Genomic DNA, 12,491 nt, shown 5'->3' with positions numbered 1-12,491 from the left:
AATGTAACTTAATGTGGGGTAGGTATGTGTGTGCTTACAAATAAGACCACAAAACATTATTGGTGCGTTTGCAGCAGGGTAACATCCAAACTAAGAAACAAAGCTTTTTAATTAATTCTACTAACTGTTATTTATGTTTTAATTATGTTGTGAGCTGCCCCGAGGCTTTGTTGCGATGGGGGCAGCACAGAAATGTTTTAAATAAATATACAGCTTACACTGCTTAAGCAGTCAGACCTCATTCTCTGTTTGTTATTACTTCAGAATGCCATAGGTTTTTTTTAATTGGAAGCATGTATTTTCCAACATCACTAGACACACATACATTGGGGAATTTTAAAAAAATAACATTTTAGCTCAATTCAGAGAAGAACTTCAAGCTGTCAAACTACATCTGTTCTTTTTAATTCAATTTAATTTTGACCTAACTAGTTAAAAATGTGCTGTTCAATGTTGTCCCAAAGGATGCCTAGCAGCAAACATACTATAGCTAAAAGTAGCAGCTACTTAGTAATACAAAAGAGGACTGCAAAACATTCAGTTCCTGAGGTGAAAAATCCAACATCTCTCCAACCAATTTAGCAATAAACTGAACTGACAATTTTACTTGCTTTTAATTAGGTCTAAAATCTGCCACCTAAGATACCTCCTTTATTTTACCTAAAAATGAGAACTAGTATTGACAGTATCTGATTCTTGCTAAAGGAAGCATTTAAATATGAGGAGAGAATATAACATGCTTCCTGATTTTGTTTCAGAAAATGCAAAACAAGGTAGATCCAAATTCATTGCCATGTTACAACTCAGCTACATTATACCTGTAAGCACATTCTCTGACTCTGTTTAAAAATGTTGTTCCTGGGATCTTGGCCTTTCTTTGCCCCAATTCTCCATAAGTACAATTATTTATTCCCGCATCTTTCATAGCCTTCTTGATCCGTTTGCTATAACCTTGCTAGGCTTAAATAGATCCATATGTATAAAGCCAAGGGTTCACGGAGTCATTTGGAAATGCAAGAAAAAAAGAACCCCCCCCCCCAATTCAACAGCTGCCATGATGAATGTGGCTAGACATAAAGAACATAAAGAACAAGCAACCTGCCTAAAAGACCATGTAATGGATGGAGAAGGAATCCGAGCTTCAACACACTAAATAACTCCTTTGAAACCAGTCTACTATCTACAGAAACTTCCTTCACCAAACACCATAGTTTTCTCTGCCACCCTCTGCTAGTCAACACTTTCACCCATCTCTCTTCTCTCTCATCCCAGACTACTCTCCATGACACTCTCCTCCACTGAGTTGACTCGGTATCAGGGAGAAAGGTCCCTTCACCACACTTTTGTTTGGCTTGTCCCACTGCATAGGAAAGTGCAGCTGCTTGCAGTCTTTTCATCTTCCACAAATGTTGGAGCCCCATATGCAGTCCATGAGCATTCATGAGAAACTAACATGGCAGCAACTAAAGTAAAGCACCTTTTTCCTTTGAAACAATCCTCAGCACAGTTAGGAAAATATAAATATCTTTAAAAAAAAGGTATTTAACTGAACAGATGGGTAATTGAACTTTGTCTGTGGGGTGGGGATTATAGCTATATCTTACTGATATTACTCATTGTATTATGTATTATATTGTATTATGTATTGCATTATGTGCTGTATTATTGTATTAAGTTTTGTTTCAATTTTGTATCGCTTACAGTTAAATATTGTATTGCCTGATTGTATTGCTCTAATATCTTATTGTATTTTTATGGAATGTGTATTTTTTGTTCTATTGTAAGCTGCCCAGAGAGCCCTATGGGCTATGGGGCAACAAACAAATGTAATGAATTAATGAAATAAAGAGGAGGAGGAGCATAGCTTTGTGGGTACCAAGAAAGGCAAATGGGGGAACACTGGCATCTACAAGTACCACAATACCTACTCTTGGCATTGTGTAATATAGAAAAGTAGGGATGTACATCAGAGTCAGGCAAAGTCTCCCTAAGACTGAACAGACTGTTTTGATTCAGTTCAGCTGGATCCCAAAGTGAAGCAGGCTTCCTTTATTAGTCTATAGCATGGGTCCACAAACTACAGCCCAGGGGCCAGATCCAGCCCGCCATGCCTGTTTGGACACACCGTGCATGCCGCCACCCACTTTGCCACACACACCGGAGGAAGCAGTTTGCTCGCTCAGAGAAAATGATCTCCAAGCGAGTAAGCCACTGCCTTGTGTGCCCACCTCGCCTCCCCACGCGCCCCGCCACCACCTCAGCGCGTGCGCCTGCACGCACCACCCCTGCCCCCTTGTCAGCCCGTGTGCATGAACAGGTACCACCTTTCCAGCCCACACCCAGCACTGGCAGCTTTCAACTGGCCCCCTTGTGAAAAAGTTTGAGGACCCCTGGTCTACAGAATTGAAGCTGCTCAAGAACAAGGCTTCTGCAGAAACTTATGTTTCAGATATGATACATTCCCACAGGTATGGACTATATTCAGACAACATGATAAACCATGCTTAAGGATGGAATGTGGGTTCTGACTGAACTGTGGTCTATCATGTTGCCGAACCCAATCCTGATAACAAGCTATGGTTTGTTGACCACAAACAACACATGAAAAGAATCAATGGTGTGCTATCATGGCTGGTTCAGACATGATAACCCATATTTCAACAACAATCCATGATTCAATGACAACCTATACTCAACTCGTGTCATTATGTTGCTTCAATCTCCAAATACTGTATTTTTATCTCATTTTCTAAATACTGCAGGAGGAGGGACAAGGAGTATGGTTGAGTGACTTACAGGTTCACCATCTCATCGCTGCTGTTATGTGACATCAAGTTGTCTGTTAATAGTGACACTGTCAATGAATACCCTCCAAAATGTCCTGTCCTGGACAGTCCTGCTCACCTCTTGTAAATTCAAGGCTGTGGCTTCCTCTACTAAGTCAAACCATCTCAGACTTGGGTTTCCTTTTCTTCTTTAGCTTTCAACATTCCCAAGTATGACTGCCTTCTCCAGTGAGTCTTCCCCTTTCATGAAGTGCCCAAAGTATGACAGCTCTAATTTTATGATGTTTGTTTCTTGAGGAAGTTCTGGCTGGATTTGATCTCAGACCCACCTGTTTGTCCTTCTTTTAGCCAGGGTATTTGCAAGGCTCTCCTCCAGCATAGTGTTGTGAATGCATCCATTTTTTCCGTCAGCTTGCTTCACTGTCCATCTTTCACACCCATGCATAGTGATTGGGAATGCAATAGGGGTCCTCAACTTTTTCTAAAGGGGGCCAGTTGACAGGTGCCAGCAGTGGGCGTGGGCTGCCAAGGCAGTGCTGGTGGGGGGGGGGCACATGCATGCACGCGAGGTAAGGTGGGGACAGGGGCGCGCATGGGGCGAGGCGCTGGCTTGCTCGCAAGATCATTTTCTCCAACCGAGTTCAAAACAATCTCCCCGCTAGCAAGCTGCTGCCGGGTGTGCATGGCGAGGTGCCAGCTTGCTCATGAGTAGATTGTTTCTCCGAGCTAGTCCAAAATTACCTCCTTGCAAGCAAGCCACACGCCCAGCGAGTGCAAAACCTGTGGGGCGGGGCGGTTAAATGGACATGAGGGGGCCAGATCCGGCCCACAGGCCTTAGTTTGAGGACCCATGGTCCAAATAATCTTGGTCTTTGTCTTCAAAGAAAGATCTTTACTCTTGATTATCTTTTCAGGTTTCTTCATTGTTATCCTTTCAAATTTCAGTTCTCTTCTGATTTAGTCTTCATTTGACTTAATGATTGAGCCAAATTATATCAAGTATTTTACAATTTCAATTGCTTCTCATCCTGGGGCTTGTTTTACCATGGTCTCTTCAATCAGTTCTTTGGATGAGGGCAAGGATGGGACAGTGAGATAACCATTCTTCAAATGGCATCATGTTACACTATGAAAAAGTCTTCAACTAGTTTTCATAATCTAACAGTCCAACCCCCTGCTGTTGTGAGACAGCAATTTACACCATCCCGCTCAGATGACCATCCAGTTTCTTTTAGAATGTCTCTGGTGTTGGACAGCCCACAACCTCTCTAGGCAACTGGTTCCACCACCACATTGCTTTGACAGTTTATAATATACAGTTGGAAGGGGCCTAGCAAGCTATCAGGTCAAACCAATTGCTCAATGCAGGATTCAAGTCACCCATTTGGTCCAACCCTATTTAACTTCCAAGATTAGACAGGATCAAGCACTACAGGCTATACTTTTCTTGATATCTAGCCTGAACCTGGTTTGTCATAATTTGGGTTATTCTGTCCCCTATACTCTGGGAGAGATCTTGTCCTTTATGATAGCCTTTTAGGTACTTTAAGAGTTATTTCACATCCCCTCTGTTTTCTCCTCTCTCTGAGGAGAGAAGGCTGAACATACCCAAATCTCTCAGCCTCTCCTCATAGGGCAATGTATCCAAATCCTGGATAATTTTGGATCACTGAATATCCTCTGAACCCTTTCCAGTTTTTCTGCATCTTTCTTATAATGTGGTGCCTAGAACTGGACAAAGTATTCTAGATGAGGTCTGACTAGTGTAGAGTATGGTGGAATTATTACTTCTTGTGATCTGGATGTGATACTTCTATTAATGCATCCCAAAATTCCATTTGCCCTTTTTGCAGCTACATCACATTGTTAGCTCATTTTTAGTCTGTTGTCCACAATAACTCCAAGGTTTTTTTCTTTTTCAATACTGTTGAGTCATGTATTCCCCAACTTGGATCTGTTTTCTTTTCCCTAGGTGGAGAACTTGGCATTTGTCCCTACTGAATCTCATTCTGTTGCTTTCAGTCCAGCGTTCAAGCTTATCTAGATCAGCCTGAATCTTCATTCTGCCTTCTAGGGTGTTTGGTATTCCATCCCATCTGCTATCATTCCTTGTACTTCATCTAGATTAATAGAAATGCTGAAAAGTAATATTCAAATGAAAAAAATGGCATATAAAGAAAAAGTTCAATGAGATTTGGGAGGCATTTATTATGTGTTTTAAAAAGGGAAAGGAGAAGACTCATTAAAAGAATCACTGCAATTTTGGAAGGGGATAATGTCCTGAAAGAATGTTTAAATAAGTTTTTCTTTCTATAAAATGTATCCTATGGTTCCGGTAGTGGGGGGCACAGTATCTTTAAGATTTATTTTAACTGCATGTTTAACCTTATGTTTTATTTTAGTTGTAGGGGTTTTTTAAGTTGTATTTTAGATTAAAAAAATAAATAAAAATTTCAGTGTTGAAGAGCACTAGGCCTAGGACTGATCCCTGCAGCATCCCACTAGTTACCTTCCTCAACTTAAAGAAGGTATCATTTGTGTCTGATTTAGTAGCCAACTTTAATTCACCATTTAGTTCACTTTTTCCTAGTTTATCACGATGTTGTGGAGCACTGTGGCAAAAGCTTTGCTAAAGTTGAGATAGATTATGTCCACAGTGTTCCTGCTTTCCATTTGGGAGGCTACACAGTCAAAAATGAAATTAAATTAGTTAATTAATTTAATAGTTAATTGGAGGCACAAAGTAGACTGGCTCTGAATCAATCTGAGAAAAAGCAGGCTGTTTTCCAAATCAAGATCCAAGCCAAACTGGAGAATCAGTGCATCCCTATAAGAAAGTTATCCGATGCCACACTCTGGCTGAGCCCATAAAATATTCTGCAAGGATACAGCTCAAATGTATATTGGTGAAAGATTCTCAGATTAAGTGATTTGGAATGGAAAGATCTGAAACTATTTACACATTTATTATTATTATTATTATTATTATTATTATTATTATTATTATTAGAACATTTCTATGCCGCCCCTTGCCGAAGCCTCGGGGCGGCTTACAACACAATAAAATACAATACAAAAATAACAATATAAAATTAAAATTAATAATATAAAAGAAAAGTTATAAAAGAAAAGAAGTCGCCCTGGCCAGATAAATAAGTAAATATTGTTAACAATTAAAATGACGTTTGAATAAAAAGGTCTTCACCTGGCACCGAAAAACAAATAACGACGGCGCCAGGCGGACCTCTCTGGGGAGCATATTCCATAGATTTTAGTTCATGTTTATAAAACAGCCATTTGCTTCACAGCCTTTGTTTCCATGCAAAACTGAAAAAAAAAAAATTAAAAAAATCTTGGGATTTTGTTTCGTCTTTATTTGGAGTAAAGGATTTATGGGAGCTTTTTTCAACACTTTTTCCTTAACCGCCCCCTCCCAAACTAAAAAGCAAACTGGATCCATAAAGCAGTTAAACAAGGTTCCTACACCTGCCTTATTTGGATTAAATAAATACACTGCTGCTATGCAATATTCACTATTTCAATGGATCTTGTGCTGACTCCTACAATTCTCATAAAATTTCAACCAACCAATATTGAACCACTTCAGAAATTTCACTGTATTATTTTAAAGTGTCAAAGTTCTAAGTCACATGGAATCAAGTTCCCAATTTTCAGAACTGTCTCATCAGTATTAAATAACTGTTAGAACAGGCAAGGTGCTGATTGCAACCCAAGTTTGTGAGATGTGGGAAAACTGGTATCAAGACATTTTCTAAGAATTAGAATTACACACAAATAATTCTGATCAAATTAAATCCAGTATCTTAAATATTTGCCAGCTCTTCAAATAAAGCTCTTTATGCTTTCCTGCATGGAAGAACTCACTGCATATTTTTGCATCTTAGTGTAGCCTCACTGTACAATGATTAGACAGTCCTTTCTTCAGTACTTTTCTCTGGAACATGAATATTTCTGAACAGTGCTCAGTCGGTGTTTGTATTACAGTCGGTGGGTTTAACAGGACAGGAAAGGAAGGGAAGATGAAAATGAAGGGTATTTTCAAAACTGGCACCAAAGATGCTTTAATCTGAAATTTATTTTATTACAGATTTCATATAGCACACTTTTGACAATAGTAACTCAGGACAGCTTACATACTTTAAAGTAAAATAATGCTAAAATTGATGTAAATCATATAAAACAAAAATAGCAAAAGAGACACAGTAAAAGCTGAATTAAACCAGAGCCCATAATATAAACTAAAAATCTAGAGTGAATAAAATGGGTATATGTGCTGCAAAAAAGAAAAAACAATTTGATTCTGCATGCAATGAGTTTCCATGGGGAGACCGTTCCAAAGTAGGGACACCACAACTGAAAATGTGTTGTCACACATTAGCACTGTCTCATTTCTGCAGACATGAGGCCTGGAGAATTCTGAGACTGTGCCACTGAGGAAGATCTTAAAATCATGATGTTTAGTTTGATTATGATGGTCTTTCTTGGCATGTGTCATGCATGATTGCCATTCATGCACAATGGAAAATAAACAAGGAGAAATGTTAAAAATTAAAACACTAACGAAATGCAAGTTGCACATACAAATTAGAGATGCAGAATATGTAAAAGTCTATTTAAACATAGCAGTTATGGGGACAAGTTGCTCAAAGTAATTCAGAAAGGATGGGGTGGGAAGTTTTGAGATTTTGACTGAAAATATTTTATGACATAATTATACAATATTAAAATATTCCCATGTCTTAATTCCTATATTATATTTCTTACATGGAGATAGCTATTAATGTACAAGGACACACACATGTGCAGTTTAGAAGGTTGGACTATGGAATGGAAATTCCAGTTCTAGTCCCCACAGGATGACTTTTGACACATCATTCGTTCCCAGCCTAACTCGCCTCAGAGATGTTGTTGTGAGGATAAAATGGAGAGAAGGAAGACCATATAAGCTGTCTCGGGTTCCTCACAAGGGGAAAAAGTGGGATATAAATGCAATGTAATACGAGAGACATTCTGAACAGCCATTTGTCAATATTTTGTTCTCTTGTTCAGAAACACATACCAGAATGCAGATCAGAAATTTGGGCATTTAAACCATCATCACTACCACGCAGTAGTACACATGTACTTCACTTTATAGAACAAATATTAGCACATACAAAAGGGTTACTAATTTGTAAGTGTAAATAAATATTCTCTTTTGATTTGGAAGTTTTATGTAATTTTAATCCTGATGCCTCAAAAACAAACAGTTCATGCAATTACTTCATTTCCAAGAAGTATCAAGCTGAAAAATGAAAAAGCCTTCTGTTCAGCAGGGAAGTAGAGGGAATGTCAGGTTTCCTCTACAATGGCTCCTACGCATGCTTCAAATTTATTCTGGAAATACTGTTTGGCAGGATGATTCTAAGTGTTTGGTTTCACCTGGACTTTTGTTGTTCCTGCAAAGCCAGACACAAACCACTGTTGGCCTTTCATGCATAGGTGCCAGAACTCACTACAGATCTGCTACTGATGCTTGATCAACAACTTTCCTGAAAGGCAGACTACCTGCCATTGCTGATCTTTCTCTACAGTGTGCATGCCCAGGTGAATACTGGGTAGGGCATAAATTCCCTGTAAGCAACACAGGCTTGTTTTGCATTTCACACCAACTGAGAATGACCTTTTACCACACCTCAGAATCCTTCCAATACAAGGGGTTCCATGCAAAGGTTTACTGCAAGATTAGGGGTCCTTTTGAAAACCACAGCAATAGATGAAATAAAAACTTATTTAACATTAATTTGTGAATTCATTTTAATCACACTTCATTTGATGGACTACTGTCTACTGTAGATCACACTGTTGTAAATTTCTCCTTGGCTCCCCTATAAATGAGGCAATAAGTTTAAAGAAATTTTTCATATAAGAATTTGTTTACAATATTTGGTCAAGAGAAAATTTCACTAAATATATTTCAGTTAGCAAATCTGGAAGCTAATTTCACTAAGTTAACTACTGAAAATCAAGACAGTCAACTAACTGGATGGCCCACAACTATACAGATTTTCCTAGGAGTAAGATCTATTTCTAAGTAGATATATATAGAATTGCACCATAAGATTAAGATTACTTGCATGTAACTTGACGACCGGTGCTTCTTGAGGGAGCAACCAGTTAGAAGGCCTTGTGGAGCTATCTGTCTTTCCTTCCTCTAACAAATATTTTGTGGTGAGGCAAAAATGGCTGTAGAAGCAGCAGGAAAACAAGGCAGAATTACATATGGCTGTCTGGACCCTTTGTAAAATATTCGAACCAAAGTGACTGCAAAATAAAAGCTTCACGGGAAGTAACTGATATCCACAAACCAAAATACTCATATAGAAGTTAAACTGAAACAATTTAAGACTGATTTCTTAGGAAAGTATTTAGAGATAGCAGCTTCAGTTGCACAGGAATAGATGAAACTACCGTAGATCTAATTTGTGGTTCAACTCAACTGAGCTCAGCTGTGTACGTACATTCAACTGCACCCTTTAGATCCTAAGGCTGCCTTCCTAGTAATTACAGGATATATTTCTGAGTGAACATGGATAACCAAATCTATTTGACACAAGTACTTCATAAATAGTTTTGGCTTATTTTCCAAGATTAGGATACAACTATCTTTATTAGCAAAAAACTGCCTTGAATCTGCTAGCTTTTTCTTGAAATCCACCAACAGTTTGGTGTTTCATTATGTAAATGGCAATGAGAATGCCACTTTTCCTAACTTTTGGGCATGAAACCTAGCCAGAATTGTCAAGGGCTTGTCAAATGTATTAAAGAGAAAAAGAATGAACATAAGGAAATATCTTCTTGAAAAAGAAAGCAAGCAACATATTATAAGGTAATAGCAGCTGCTGGTTAACCTGTAAAGTGAAACACGCCAAATACAGTGTTTGATGATTTCAAAGTACTGCTCCCACATTTGGGAACAAACAGCAGTTACTCCAAGAAGGCATTTTATACATTATCAAAGGCAATCTTACTCTATATCAATGTTCCCCAACCTGGTGCCTTCCAGATGGGTTGGTCTATAAATCCCAGTGTCTCCAGCCACTAAGGACCACCATCCAGAGTTGTAGTTCAACACAGCTGGAGGGCAGAGATTGGGGGAGGCTGCTCTGTGTTCTCAGAGTAGCTTTTAAAAATTACAAGCAAGTGTAAGCCCTATTAGTATAAAAGGACCTTGGTTCCACTGGCATAGCAAATACATTCATTGAGAAGTCTGCTAAAATACTCAAAGACAGCATGAATACTCAAAAGAAAACTTCCCTGATTTAATACAGGTCTTGGGCGTTAAGTCCCGTTAGGTTGCAAGTTTCATTTAAAACTATTTTTAGATTACAGGTAAGTGAGGTATTCTAGCGTTAAATTTCAACTTCAAATCAAGCCCCACAAATTGCGAAGAGAATCACCAGAGGAAGTTCCTATACCTTTAAGACTTACACCAAAGACACTTTCTCACCACTCCTAGGAACTTCTCCCGAAAAGCTACATTTGCCGCCCGATCCCGCGCCCGTTTATCGGTACGACCGAATTCAATGGAATTTAAAGTATGCATAAATCTGCCATTCTGGAAAAGTAAAAGGGCCGCTCTCAGCGAATTAGGCAGAAAAGAGTTGGAAGAGGAGGACGGGATGGACAAATCTGTTGATTCCCCATCTCTGCTTGCTGTGATACAGAAGCTTAGGGGTTCTTTTTAATCCAAAATCACCTGCCCCAGAAGTAGTAACCGCCCCGCAAAGCCCCACACCATTAACCGGGAAGAAAGATCAATTTAAATTGTTTTAATCTGTAGCCAAACTAAAAGTCCTTGCAACATCCTCCCAGAACCAATAACGAAAGGAAGGGGGGTTAAACAGCAATGCCCTCCCCTCCCCTCCCCTTGTACTCTCAAGCCCTGGGGAGCTCTCTGCAAAAAATCGTCCTAATCCTGAGGCCATGGAAGCCCCCCCCCCCCGCAACACCTTGTCATCTTTCCTACAACTGGGTCACCCTGGAACCTTAAAGAGGATTCGGAACTCACCACGGTTAGGAGCGAAGCCCTTTAGACGCAGCTCTCTCCTCCGCGACACCCCCACCAGAGGTTATCAAGGTGGACCTGCGGCCGCTTCTTCCCGAGTGACTGGCGGATGGCTGCAAGGAGCGGGAGCGACAAGCGGAGCCTCCCAGCGATCAACTCGCCTGTTCGCACGCGATGCTCTCCCGCTGCCACGGCGCGTACGGGACACTAGATGGCGCGCAAGAGCCAGCCTCCTCCATTATTACTTGCTTTGCAAAGCAAAGGCTAGAGAGATTCGGGGCGCACGTTTGGGCAGAAAATTCCGCCAGTTCCCAACAATACTGGCTAAAGAATGCTAGGAGTTGTCGGACATTCCTATGTCTAAACGGGAGGACTTTTTTCTGTTTAAACGTGTATAGAATTGCACCCTAAAAGAGTTGAAAACGGTCAAGAGGAATTAACGACTGTTACGGTACACTATAAACAGTCTTCATTTGTTCCATTATTGCCTTTGATCAAATAACGTTCTCAAAACAATAAAAATTGTCATAGCAGGCAAAGTAGGAGGTGTGTTCACCCCTCAAAAACCGACCTGCTTTTCAAACTACCTCCAACTCCTTAAGATACAGCTTTTGTTTTAACGGGCCTTGATTTTTCAGGCATTGCAGACTACCTGCATTAGGAAGAGAGGCCCATTTCAACCAACAATATTGGTTTAAAATAAATTGACATCAATCTCCATTAAAGATTTCAAGGTAGCACACAACCGATTATAAAAAAATCGACAATAGTAAAGAGCAGCACCGAAAAGATACACCAGAAATTAAATTACACCAAAAGCAGTATAAAAGACTGCCTGGCATAGAAACAAGATGAAGCATGTAGATACCACAACCCATAACAGCTCATTTCCCAGTTCTGCTGCTTCTCTGCATAAACAGGAACTCTCACAGAATCTTATGTTCTAGGTCTGAATAAAGCCATATAGGCACAATATGTAGTTAGGAACCAGAGCAATGTAAAAGAAGGGGTTGCATACATACAAGAAGGTAACATAATGAAAATAGGAACCAACCTGGTAAATGAATGGATGAATTTGTGCCAAAAGAATCAGCTCTGGAAAACACTAGCAGAGAATTAAAACAGAGTGGAGCCACCATGTTCAGATTAGCTATAGAAAGAATTCTGTATAGCGCAACAGCATTTGTTCTGCACTCTGGTTGCCTGTGATACCATTTTATGAAGTGTGCATAAGCATTAATAGAAAGCTAATTGTTTCCATTTAAAAAACCATACAAATATTAATATGTTCAGCAAACTCAAGACTGTTGTAAAATGTACTCCAAAAAGATTCTTTTTCTTTCAAAAAAAATTCACTGCCAACCAAAAATTTGTTACTAGGGCTGCCTTCATTTGTTTTTCTGACAAAGCTGTTGTGCCTCTAACAAAAACAAGTGTAATTTCACCCAATGCAATGTTTCTTAGCATGACAGTTATGGGGTTTCTATCATGGAGAGTTAAATGTATGGAGAAATTTGGTAGCCCTATTTCCAGTGGTGCTAGGCCTCTATTCTTAGAAATCAAATTTAATAAAAAGATACTCTCAGTTGCTCTGTCTTCTTCCTCAGACTTGATATCTGCTGTTGCTAAACACCACA

The 12,491-nt window shown here is 39.5% G+C and overlaps 1 protein-coding gene across 1 annotated transcript in view; it reads right to left on the bottom strand.

Annotated features, from left to right (window-relative positions):
• Positions 1–10,918, bottom strand: part of AHRR (aryl-hydrocarbon receptor repressor) — a 60,075-nt gene extending 49,157 nt beyond the window's left edge. The window contains exon 1 of the mRNA XM_044419116.1: positions 10,858–10,918. The gene's annotated coding sequence lies outside the window, so the exon portion shown is untranslated. The remainder of the gene's footprint in view (positions 1–10,857) is intronic.
• Between the last annotated feature and the right edge of the window lie 1,573 nt (positions 10,919–12,491).

Source organism: Varanus komodoensis, unplaced genomic scaffold (assembly GCF_004798865.1).
Source record: "Varanus komodoensis strain SLA01 unplaced genomic scaffold, ASM479886v1 scaffold10, whole genome shotgun sequence".
NCBI lineage: Eukaryota > Metazoa > Chordata > Lepidosauria > Squamata > Varanidae > Varanus > Varanus komodoensis.
The sequence above is the reverse complement of the archived record's forward strand: the minus strand, read 5'-3'. Positions and strand labels throughout refer to the sequence as shown.